We start from the raw sequence: 13,851 nt of genomic DNA on the forward strand, positions 1-13,851 counted from the left end.
AGTGGAGAACAGGAGGGCTTCTTAAAGAAAAACTAACAGGTCTATGAGAGACGGAATTCTTACAGGTTGGTAGGTGATCAAATCAATCAATCAATCAATCAAATTTATTTATAAAGCCCTTTTTACAACAACAGTTGTCACAAAGTGCTTTACAGAGACACCCGGCCTTAAACCCTAGGGAGCAAACAACAGTAGTGTTGAATTTCAGTGGCTAGGAAAAACTCCCTAAGGTCGAATTTTAGGAAGAAACCTAGAGAGGACCCAGGCTCAGAGGGGTGACCAGTCCTCTTCTGGCTGTGCCGGGTGAGATATTTAGAGTCCAATTGGAATAATAAATACATTTCTCTGGGCTAAATCCAGAGTCTATTTGAATTTAGACTAGGTCAGAAGTATGACCAGGTGGACAAGGACAGGGACAGCAACGGGCCCCCCAAACCAGGTAATCCGCAGGTGTGGACCAGGACCTCATCTCCTTCTAAAATTTTAAACTGGAGGAAACTGAGAAAAGTTAGTAGTACATCCCTCATGTCCCCCAGCACAATAATATAGCAGCGTAACACCTTGGAACTGAGACGGGGGGGTCCGGTGACACTGTGGCCCTACCCGGGGGAGGCCCCGGACAGGGCCCAACAGGCAGGAAATCAATCCAACCACATTGCCAGGCATCAACCAAAGGGACACCCACCAACCGCAACCCCCCTGAATGAGGGCCGAGTATTGCTAGCGGCGTACAGCCCAATTGCACAAGTGCGCAACAGAGAGTCAACAACAAGCCAGTGACTCTTCCCCCGAAAGGCATTGGAGGGAGGGCATCCCAGTGGCGACGAGAGCCCACCTGGCAAGACAGCAAGGGTGGACAGTATCAAGCCTACTGGTCACCTTCACGCCCCCGGGCCAGGCTACACCTAATAACCGTGCTGTAGAGATGAGTTTTTAGTAGACACTTGAAAGTTTGCACAAATACTTATGTCATGCAATAAAATGCAAATTTTTGTTTTAGATTCCATCTCTCACAGTTGAAGTATACCTTATGATAAAAATGACAGACCTCTACATGCTTTGTAAGTAGGAATATATATATATATATATAAACCTCACCAGTGTTGAATGGATTGGCATTCTGTTGGCTGTGAAGGATCTGTGGACCATTATCTCTAAAAGTCTTTTAAAAAGTTTATAACTCAAACGATGTGGCCGCAATTCGCAATTAAATTTGACGTAGTTGTGACAAATCTTATATACGGCTATAATCCTAAAAGGATTATCCAAGAAAGATGCTACTTGCTTTACACATAAACACCAAGGCCAGGAATTAATCCTGAAAGGTATGAACAGCTAGCTCTCATGGTGGTGCTACAAACCTCACTGATTTTACAAAATTCATAAAAAATCTGCCAAATATGTCAGAGACATAACTTTCTGGTGATGTAAGTCACTAAATGAGGTAACTGAGCCAAACATTCTTCAGCTTAACAAGCTAAACCCTTTCCCATTCAAAGTCAATGGTATTAGGAATTCAGCCAGGGTGACATATCATTTTTGCCACTTTGTGTGCATGTGACGTTAGAGGAAGAGGATTTTAGCTGTCACTCAGCTGTGTGTTTAATGCAGGGTGGCTAACACAAGATGGCTAATATATGTACTCCTCCCACCACACTATCACACACACATTGTATTCTCTCTTCACACACAATCCACACTCCCCCCACTCCTCACCAAAAAACATTCTTTGCTCCACACACATTCCTACCCTCTACTCCCTCTAAATACACTTACACACATTCTCCACTCTATAGACACATGGTTTTTGCTAGACCGCATAAGTGAAGCTTGCCAAGAAGAGCGAATATCTCTTACTGAGTAAGTGAGGGAGTGATATGCTATCCCTTGTTAAAATGCATAGTGGTTAGAGACACAGACTGCCATGCAGCCGACCACTGTTCCAGCCTCGCTGCAGACAACTCAAATTACATATTAGAATTTGTTCAGAATAGACAAAATCTATTCGCTGGCTGCAACCTTCAGTAGCTGGGTTATAGTATGCCTAAAACAAAACTGTTTACGGTTATATTGTAAATGTTTCTGGTGGATTTTCAAAATATACACCTGTGTATGTTATTTGGGGTATTATAGATCATAACCCATTCAGACTATTTGGGCTACTAGCTGGCCCTGGGGTGTAGTGGGAATATCCTAGTCCTTCAATATTGTGACCCCAGTTCAATTCCCTTCTCAGACATTCCAAATTCTGTATCTCATCAGTGTTTATCCACTAGGTGCTTTTCAGCCTTCACACAACAATATATATTTCTAATACCATGATTTTCATATATTTGAGAGAATAATTTTATTACTTGACCCTTTTATACTGTTATTGTTTTCCAAAGAATGGAACCAGCCATGGAGTGATTGTAGTCATTGATTTCGTTATAAGTAGGCTGTATAGCTATTAGCTAGCCATCTATAGTAATATTTGTACAACAGTACACTTAAGTTCCGTTAACAAACGTTTTGTTGCCCACTTTATCTCAGCAAAATTGTAATGGCTGGTGTAAAATTTACATTTGGAGAGGATAGAGAGATGTAGGGACAACCAGTAGCCCCTGTGGTGTAGTTTGGACATCCCTGTTCTTCAATATTCTGACCATGGTTTGATTCCCCTCTGAGATGTTCCAAATTTTGTATTTCAGAAATGTATATCCACTCAGTACTTTTCAGCCTTCACACAACAATATACACTCACCTAAAGGATTATTAGGAACAACTGTTCAATTTCTCATTAATGCAATTATCTAATCAACCAATCACATGGCAGTTGCTTCAATGCATTTAGGGGTGTGGTCCTGGTCAAGACAATCTCCTGAACTCCAAACTGAATGTCAGAATGGGAAAGAAAGGTGATTTAAGCAATTTTGAGCGTGGCATGGTTGTTGGTGCCAGACAGGCCGGTCTGAGTATTTCACAATCTGCTCAGTTTCTGGAATTTTCACGCACAACCATTTCTAGGGTTTACAAAGAATGGTGTGAAAAGGGAAAAACATCCAGTCCTGTGGGTGAAAATGCCTTGTTGATGCTAGAGGTCAGAGGAGAATGGGCCGACTGATTCAAGCTGATAGAAGAGCAACTTGACTGAAATAACCACTTGTTACAACCGAGGTATGCAGCAAAGCATTTGTGAAGCCACAACATGCACAACCTTGAGGCGGATGGGCTACAACAGCAGAAGACCCCACCGGGTACCACTCATCTCCTTTACAAATAGGAAAAAGAGGCTACAATTTGCACAAGCTCACCAAAATTGGACAGTTGAAGACTGGAAGAATGTTGCCTGGTCTCGATTTCTGTTGAGACATTCAGATGGTAGAGTCAGAATTTGGCGTAAACAGAATGAGAACATGGATCCATCATGCCTTGTTACCACTGTGCAGGCTTGTGGTGGTGGTGTAATGATGTGGGGGATGTTTTCCTGGCACACTTTAGGCCCCTTAGTGCCAATTGGGCATCGTTTAAATGCCACGGCCTACCTGAGCATTGTTTCTGACCATGTCCATCCCTTTATGACCACCATGTACCCATCCTCTGATGGCTACTTCCAGCAGGATAATGCACCATGTCACAAAGCTTGAATAATTTCAAATTGGTTTCTTGAACATGACAATGAGTTCACTGTACTGAAATGGCCCCCACAGTCACCAGATCTCTACCCAATAGAGCATCTTTGGGATGTGGTGGAACGGGAGCTTCGTGCCCTGGATGTGCATCCCACAAATCTCCATCAAGTGCAATATGCTATCCTATCAATAATGGCCAACATTTCTAAAGAATGCGTTCAGCACAATGTTGAATCAATGCCATGTAGAATTAAGGCAGTTCTGAAGGCGAAAGGGGGTCAAACACAGTATTAGTATTGTGTTCCTAATAATCCTTTAGGTGAGTGTATATCCCCTCTGTAATACCATGATTCTCATATATTTAGGAGAATAATTGTTTTACGTGACCCTTAAATACTGTTAGTTTTCCAAAGAGACGAATCAGCCATGGAGTGATTGGAGTCATTGTTTTTGTTATAAGTAGGCTGTATAGCTATTTTCTATACAGTCTCTGTGCAAGAGTACTCTTTAGTTCCGTTAATAAAAGTTCTGTTGTCCACGTTATTTCAGCAACATTTTTATGGCTGAGGTAAAAGTTGCATTCTGCTGTTTAAATAGTGTAATGATTAAAGACAGTCTGCCAAATAGAAAACCAGGGATTGAAACCTGCCAGCAACAACAATATTCATCCCTTCTAATTGGCTGAACAAGGATTGCCTGGTTCCTTTTCTGGTTTCAAAGTCTTGTTTTTTTTTTGATCTTCTTCGAATGGACATCCTGACTACTAGCGGCATTGGGCATTTGTAAATAGCAAAACATTTCTCTAGTGAGACAATACAGTGAGATGCTTCCTGTGCCCCGCTTGGCCCCCTGAAACGCTGCTTGGATCTTTAATCTAAAAGTACTTCTGGTTCTCTTTGAGAAAAGCACCAACACACATCTAAACCACATTTCCTTTCATCTTGTCTGTTCCATTTCTGCAAATAGCAACTCAACGATTACCTATTTTATTCATGCACAAGAGTGATTGCTGGTTCAACACTTTAGCAAATAAAATTGTTTGTTTGTAAGAGAGATTCACGTTCAAGGAAGTAGTTTGTAACACCTGTTGTGGCAGAAAATCATTTATATTCATGGCTATAATACTTTTCCCCTTAAATCGTCTTGGACTAAATATCTAAGTGATGATGAATTACTGAGCAGCCCACAAAATGCAAAAACACCATAAAATGAATTCATCAATTCATCTGTGTATTTTCTATAGAGTTAATCATACTTTCTAGACAAAATTGTACTGTCTATAATGTCTGTAATGTTGTTGGTAAAAGGCAAGGCACAAGGAGAACAGATGACTCTTCATCAGATAAGACATAACAAAGACTAAAACAAGACATGAAGTGCCTTATGCAAAGAGTTTTGCCTCTTAGTGGTGTAGTGAGTTGTGTTTACTACACTGCTCAAAGAAATTAAGGGAACACGTTACACTGGAGAGGCAACAGCAAGACAACCCCCAAAAAGGAAATGGTTTTGCAGCTGGTGGACACAGACAATTGCTCTCTCCTTATCCTTCCTGACTGATTCTTCTGAAGTTTTGCTAGTGTCCTTGTCACTCCTAGAAACATGAAGCGGTACCTGCAGCCCATTCAGGTAGTCCAGCTCCTCCAGGATGGCACATCCATATGTCAATCAATCAAGCAAATTTATTTATAAAACCCTTTTTTCAACAGCAGTTGTCACAAAGTGCTTTTACAGAGACCCGGCCTTAAACCCCAAGGAGCAAACAACAGTAGTGTTGAATTATATGTGCCGTTACAAGGTATGCAAGGTCTCCCAGTACAGTCTCCAGAGCATGGAGGAGATACCAGAAGACGGGCCATTACACGACGATAGCTGGACAGGGCTGTAGAAGGGCATCAACCCAGCAGCAGGACAGGTATCCTAAAAAATTACCTCCAGCGGGCTACTGGTATGCTGACCAAACTGTCAGAAACAGACTCCATGAGGGTGGCATGAGGGCCCGACATCCTCTAGTGGGACCTGTGCTCACAGCTCAGCACCGTGCAGCTCGATTGACATTCGCCAGAGAACACCAGAATTGGCAGGTCTGCCATTGGTGCCCCGTTCTCTTCACAGATGAGAGCAGGTTCACAATGAGCACTTGAGAGAAGTGAAAGAGTCTGGACACACCATGGTCAACGTTATGCTGCCTGCAACATCATCCAGCATGACCGGTTTGGCGGTGGATCAGTGATGGTATGTGGAGACATCCTTGGAGGGTCGCACAGACCTCCACGTGCTAGCCAACAGTACCCAGACTGCTGTTAGGTACCGGGATGAAATCCTCAGACCCATCGTCAGACCTTACACTGGTGCAGTGGCACACTGGACAGATGAAGGCACTGATGCCATAGACTAGCCCTCTCGTTCCCCTGACCTGAATCCAATTGAGAACCTCTGGGAAATTATGTATCGGTGCATGCGAAGCCACAAAGTAGCGTCACAGACTGTCCAGGACCTCACTGATGCCCTGATCCAGGTCTGGGAGGAGATCCCCCAGAACACCATCTGCCCTCTCATCAGGAGCATGCCCAGACGTTGTCGGGAGTGCATACAGGCATGTGGGGGCCATATACACTGAGTCACATTGAGTTGCTGTGATGAAATTCACGCAAGTTGGAACAGCCTGTGATTTCAATAGATTTTCAGTGTGAGTTTGAATCCAGCCCTCAAGCACTTGGTGTTTTTGGTTTCCATTGACAGTTAGGTCATTTTGTTCTCAACGAATTACACAAAGTACAGTAAAGATTTTGATCATTAATATATTTCATTCATCGAGACCCATGTGATATATGTGTTCCCTTAGTTTTGTTGAGCAGTGTATATTGTAAAAATGTGCTTAACATTGGCAATGTATGAAAGCAATGAAGAAAATTACTGTTTTAGTATAAAAGATAATGCTGTTGTGGTCATTAGATTATAAATAGTATAAATCGAGAACAACTGTAACACTAGCAGAAAAATTAAAAGTGAAGTGAGAGAAGACCTCAGTCTCATGACTTTGAGGAAGTGTCAGTATGTTGCTATAGTTAAGGTTTAGCTATGCAGCGTGCCACACATGAGTAAAGTTCTCAGAACACAGTATTGATAAATGTACAGGTTAGTAAGGGATAAGAGCTTAAAGGAATAGTTTTACCTAGATTCATATTTGGGGGGGATAAGGCTTACCTTGAGTTGTTCTTGAAGGCCCATGGAGTAATTTTTCACAAAAGCCATTATTCAACTCTGTCCCAGCCTGGAATTAGCATTGAAACTATGCTTCCCGATTAACAAAAGCTGCATTGCCTGTCAGAATCGCTCACAATGGTATCATTCCACCTTTTTTCTTTAGGCTCCTGTTTTTTTATGTTTAAACATAACTTTATTGACCATACTGAATAAACACTTAGCATTCACTAGCTACTGATGACATCACTGTTGAATAACACCTTGTGTCCACAGACTGCATCATACATTTATCTTTTCTGCATGCATAGTCCTCCTATTTCTTTATACAACACATACATCCCTTGCAAGGCACACGAAATATGGACGAGAAGCAGATTTTCACTGCTTCTTTTTGACCCAAGCGTGAATTGCTTTTGTGAAAAATGCTGCTTGAAAATGTTTGGGTTTTTTTGTACCTTTTTTGAATTGACTTTATTTTTATTGTGTTGTAGTGAAACCGGTAGGCATGCATTTTGTTTGTCCATTGCTCCAAGGGTGTATTTTATTCAGATGACAAAATGTATATATTTGCAGCTTATGCATTTTATAAATGTCAGCTCTCCAAGAGTCAGACAGGTTTGTATATGTTGTCATGTTATAAATGTTTCCCCTTGATACACTCCAGTATGTCAGTAACCATGACAACCCCACTCCTTTCTGAAAACTCCTGAGAGTTTGTAGTTAAATGGATTTTGGTGGGAGAGAGATGAAGACACACAGACCCCAGCCCTCCATCTGAAAATATCAGCAGATCCACACTGCCATCTCCTATGATTGTTTTCCCTTTATTTGTTGGTGTAGAGATGATGTGAGTGTCAGAGAGGGAGAAAGGCTTTCTGACAGCTGCCAGTTGTGATTTGGAAGGAAGCAGTCCTTCTCTGCTTCATTGCTGCACTTCAACAGGCAATCTGAAGTTTACGATTGCCATAGCTTCATTTCTTATATCATCTGAATCCCCAGGACTGCACATCTGACTCAGCAGACCTTAAAGTTTAACAACAATCCTTTCTTTAGATACATTTTAATGCAGCCCTGGCTTCGCCTGCCAATTTATTTATGTGGCATATGAATTATTGAAATGCTTCTGCATTAAGGTATTCCAAAAGGGTATGGTGCAGTGAACTGTTGTAACGGTCAGCAGAAGGATAGTGTATACAGAAGGGTGTTGGTAAATTCACTGGTGTACATGTATGATAGCTGTCATCTGCTCTACAGTATGATATCCACTATGTTTCTACATTGACACAGGTGGCAAATCCTGAGCCTCCAAAGATTCTGCTAAAAGGACTCAAACTTGCTTTGTTTTGTGCCATTGACTTAATTCCCTCAAAGAGTCTGCCTCAGAGAAAGCACTAGGTGCTGCGATTACACTGGTGATTGGACCAGACCTTTGAGGTGTTTCATGATTTCTCTGCAGGGTAGGGGTAGTTTGGGTAAATCTTCTCCGAGGTTAATTGTCTTGAAAGAAAGGCCTGCTCAAGTGGATTCACTACTCAAGATGAGATGACATGCTACTCCCTGGATACTGCTCAGCGGTCCAGTCTCCGAAGGGAGGGGATAATGCTCTGCTTCAGTATGTCACAGTACACGCTGGCATTCATGTTTCCCTCTATGAACTTTAGCTCCCCAGTGCTAGCAGCACTCATGCAGCCCCAGACCATGACACTCCCACCACCATGCTTGACTTTGGGCAAGACACACCTGGTTGCCGCCACACACACTTGACACCATCTGAACCAAATATGTTTATCTTGGTCTCATCAGACCACAGGACATGGTTCCAGTAATCTATGTCCTTAGTCTGCTTGTCTTCAGCAAACTGTTTGCGGGCTTTCTTGTGTATCATCTTTAGAAGAGTTTTCCTTCTGGGACGACACCCATACAGACCAGTTTGATGCAGTGTGCAGTGTATGGTCTGAGCAAAGACAACCTCTGGATATGACGCTGAGCACGTGCACTCAACTTCTTTGGTCGACAATGGCGAGGCCTGTTCTGAGTGGAACCTGTTCTGTTAAACCGCTGTATTGTCTTGGCCACCATGATGCAGCTCAGTGTCAGGGTCTTGGCAATCTTCTTATAACCTAGGCCATCTTTATGTAGAGCAACAATTGTTTTTTTCAGATCCTCAGAGAGGTCTTCGCCATGAGGCGCCTTGTTGAACTTCCAGTGACCAGTATGAGGGAGTGTGAGAGCGATAACACCACATTTAACACACCTGCTCCCCATTCACACCTGAGACCTTGTAACACTAACAAGTCACATGATACCTGGTAGGAAAAATTGCTAATTGGGCCCAATTTGGACATTTTCACTTAAGGGTGTACCAACATTTGTTGCCAGTGGTTTAGACATTAATGGCTGTGTGTTGAGTTATTTTGAGGGGACAGCAGATTTAGACTGTTATACAAACTGTACACTTACTACTTTACATTGTAGCAAAGTGTCATTTCTTCAGTGTCGTCACATGAAAAGATATAATCAAATATTTCCAAAAATGTGAGGGGTGTACTCACTTTTGTGAGATACTGTCTTTTGCATAACATTTTTTCTTGATCACTTGAGCACTTCTGTACAACTAGAAATCCCTTTTTCAAAACAATTAACATGCAGGCCCAAATAGAAAAATTATAAATCCAATTTGCAAAATGCATGGAGACTGAAAACATTTAATACATGAGTTAATATCAACTTCTTGCATCAAAACGTACAACTTGTTATCTCAGGACGTTACCTCAACCAATGATTATACAAGGGCGCAATGATGACACAGTTAATCTACTCTACTGACACTGGACCTACTGCCTAGCCTCTCAGATGGAAAGGCCACGATTGACAACATGGTAATTAATTGTGGCACAAATGTTATTATGGGGCCAAGCAACGAAGTTGCTGGAACCCTTTTATGATTGTATGTTTTATTAGGGGGCCAAGCAACGAAGTTGCTGGAACCCTCTTTTGTTTGTACCGTAGGTATGGGTACCCTATTGTTATTTGTTGCATTTATTATTATTATTATTAGGGGACCAAGTACCATAGGTATGGTCCCCTATTGTTTTTGTTGGTTTTACCATTATTATTATTATAATTTTTCTCCGGGCCCATTTTCAGAGGCCCATAACTCGGCCATATGTGGCTCAATTTTCATGAAACTTTGCATACTTGTTGCCATGAGAGGCCCTATACCTATACACCCCATGGTGGCGCTGTAGCACTTGGTTTGAGCATGCATATCTCATGAACCGAATGTCGTAGAGTCATGCAGCCAAGTTCCATACATGCCCCTTCTCATGCCCCTTCAAATAAGTCTCTGGGGTCTTTCAAATTCGCCCCTTGAATTTTCCTCCATTTTGAATTTGGTGAAAAACATGTTAACGACATCTCCTCCGAGACCGCTGAACGGATTTGCATGCCGTTTGGTGTGAATGACCTTTGAACCATTATCTTTAAAAGTTCTATAAGAAAAGTTTATATCTCAAATAATATGGCTGAAATCAGCGAATGAAATTCAGCTGGGCGGGTCTATGAATTAAGAAGTCCATTAATCCCAAATGAACATTCAAACAGCTATGAAACGAAACATACTCGTAAATGTGTCTGTCAGGAATGGACAGAAAAAGTCCCATACAGAAATACCTCTTAGGGGCATTATAAACTATATAAGGCCATAAATCCACATGGGAATATACGACAGCTACCAAGTGAATCATGCCCATTAACATCTCTGCCACAAATGGACTGCAGAAGTCAAGTATAGAATGACCTTATAGGTGCGCTATAACCCTCAGTGTTTTGCGTAATTTTGACTTTTTAAATGACATCTCCTAGACGTTGAATGGATTGGCATGCTGTTTGCTGTGAAGTATCTGTGGACCATTTTCTCAAAGTCTGTAAAAAGGTGATAATTCAAACTATGTGGCCGCAATGCACAATTAAATTTGACATAGTTGTGGCAGATCTTATAAGGCTATAACTCCTAAAAGGATTATCCAAGAAAGATGCTAATTGCTTTACAGATAAACACTAAGGCCAGGAATGAACCCTGAAAGGTATGGACAGCTGGCTCTCATGGTGGTGCTACAAACCTCACAAATTTTACAAAATTCATAAAAAATCATACATATGTCAGAGACACAACTTTCTGGAGATGTTAATTACTAAATGAGCCAAACATTCTTCAGCTTAACAATCTAAACCCTTTCCCATTCAAGGTCCATGGTATTAGGAATTGAACCCGAGTGACTTTTGGCCACTGCATGTGACGTTAGAGGAAGAGTATTTTAGCTGTCACTCAGGTGTGTGGCTAACGCAGGGTGGCTAACATAAGATGGATAATTTATGCACTCCTCCGTCCACAATATCACACACACTTTGTATTCTCTCTTCACACACAATACACACTCTCCTCCCCCACTCCTCATCAATCCACACTCTCCTCCCCCACTCCTCATCAATCCACACTCTCCTCCCCCACTCCTCACCAAGATACATTCTTTGCTCCACACACACATTCCTACCCTTCCCTCTACTCCCTCCCTCCAAATACACTCTCTCGTCTCTCTTTACACACACTCTTCTATCCCCCCATAAAATGACTCACACATTCTCCTGTCACTCAGCATACAGACATTCCTATTTTCATCCAAGAAATCCGACTCCTCCCCCACAAGCACAATGTCCCATATCTCTACACATAACACGCACACATTCTCCACTCTTTACACACCTGGTTTTTTCCAGACCGCATTAGCGAAGCTGGCCAAGAAGAGCGAATGTCTCTTACTATGTGAGTGAGTGATAGGTTATCCCTTGTTAAAAAGCATAGTGGTTAGAGACACAGACTGCCATGCAGCCGACCGCTCTTCCAGCCTCGCTCCCTACAAAACAAATTACATATTAGGATTTGTTCAGAATAGACTAAAAGCTTTGCTGGCTGCAACCTTCAGTAGCTGGGTTATTGTATGCCTAAAACAAAACTGTTCACGGTTATATTGTAAATGTTTCTGGTGGATTTTCTAAATATACGCCTGTGTATGTTATTTGGGGTATTATAGATCACAACCCATTCAGACTATTTGGGCTACAAGCAGGCCCTGTGGTGAAGTGGGAACATCCTAGTCCTTCAATATTGTGACCCAAGTTCAATTCCCTTCTCAGACATTCCAAATTCTGTATCTCATCAGTGTTTATCCACTAGGTGCTTTTCAGCCTTCACACAACAATATATATTTCTAATACCCTGATTTTCATATATTTGAGAGAATAATTATTACTTGACCCTTTTATACTGTTATTGTTTTCCAAAGAAAGGAACCAGTCATGTGGTGATTGTAGTCCTTGATTGCGTTATAAGTAGGCTGTATAGCTATTAGCTAGCCATCTATAGTAATCTTTGTACAACAGTACACTTAAGTTCCGTTAACAAACGTTTTGTTGCCCACTTTATCTCAGCAAAATTGTAATGGCTGGGGTAAAATTTACATTTGGAGAGGATAGAGAGCTGTAGGGACAACCAGTAGCCCCTGTGGTGTAGTTTGGGACATCCCTGTTCTTCAATATTCTGACAATGGTTCGATTCCCTTCTGAGATGTTCCAAATTTTGTATTTCAGAATTGTACATCCACTCAGTACTTTTCAGCATTCACACAACAATATTTTATTGTTTATTGTATAATATTATTAGGAACACCTGTTCAATTTCTCAGTAATGCAATTATCTAATCAACCAATCACATGGCAGTTGCTTCAATGCATTTAGGGGTGTGGTCTTGGTTAAGACAATCTCCTGAACTCCAAACTGAATGTCAGAATGGGAAAGAAAGGTGATTTAAGCAATTTTGAGCGTGGCATGGTTGTTGGTGCCAGACAGGCCGGTCTGAATATTTCACAATCTGCTCAGTTACTGGGATTTTCATGCACAACCATTTCTAGGGTTTACAAAGAATGGTGTGAAAAGGGAAAAACATCCAGTATGCGGCAGTCCTGTGGGCGAAAATGCCTTGTTGATGCTAGAGGTCAGAGGATAATGGGCCGACTGATTCAAGCTGATAGAAGAGCAACTTTGACTGAAATAACCACTCGTTACAACCTAGGTATGCAGCAAAGCATTTGTGAAGCCACAACACACACAACCTTGTGGCGGATGGGCTACAACAGCAGAAGACCCCACCGGGTACCACTCCTCTCCTCTACAAATAGGAAAAAGAGGCTACAATTTGCACGAGCTCACCAAAATTGGACAGTTGAAGACTGGAAGAATGTTGCCTGGTCTGATGAGTCTCGATTTCTGTTGAGACATTCAAATGGTAGAGTCAGAATTTGGCGTAAACAGAATAAGAACATGGATCCATCATGCCTTGTTACCACTGTGCAGGCTGGTGGTGGTGGTGTAATGGTGTGGGGAATGTTTTCTTGGCACACTTTAGGCCCCTTAGTGCCAATTGGGCATTGTTTAAATGCCACGGCCTACCTGAGCATTGTTTCTGACCATGTCCATCCCTTTATGACCACCATGTACCCATCCTCTGATGGCTACTTCCAGCAGGATAATACACCATGTCACAAAGCTACAATAATTTCAAATTGGTTTCTTGAACATGACAATGAGTTCACTGTACTGAAATGGCCCCCACAGTCACCAGATCTCAACCCAATAGAGCATCTTTGGGATGTGGTGGAACGGGAGCTTTGTGCCCTGGATGTGCATCCCACAAATCTCCATCAACTGCAAGATGCTATCCTATCAATATGGGCCAACATTTCTAAAGAATGCTTTTAGCACCTTGTTGAATCAATGCCATGTAGAATTAAGGCAGTTCTGAAGGCGAAAGGGGGTCAAACACAGTATTAGTATGGTGTTCCTAATAATCCTTTAGGTGAGTGTATATCCCCTCTGTAATTCAATGATTCTCAATAATTGTTTTACGTGACCCTTATATACTGTTATTGTTTTCCAAAGAGACGAATCAGCCATGGAGTGATTGTTTTCGTTATAAGTAGA

General features: G+C 41.8%; 1 protein-coding gene across 4 annotated transcripts in view; it reads left to right on the forward strand.

Moving 5' to 3' along the window:
- wscd2 (WSC domain containing 2) overlaps positions 1–13,851 on the forward strand; it is an 87,705-nt gene that overhangs the window by 62,882 nt on the left and 10,972 nt on the right. The window lies entirely within an intron of this gene.

Source organism: Esox lucius, chromosome 13 (assembly GCF_011004845.1).
Source record: "Esox lucius isolate fEsoLuc1 chromosome 13, fEsoLuc1.pri, whole genome shotgun sequence".
Taxonomy (NCBI): Eukaryota; Metazoa; Chordata; class Actinopteri; order Esociformes; family Esocidae; genus Esox; species Esox lucius.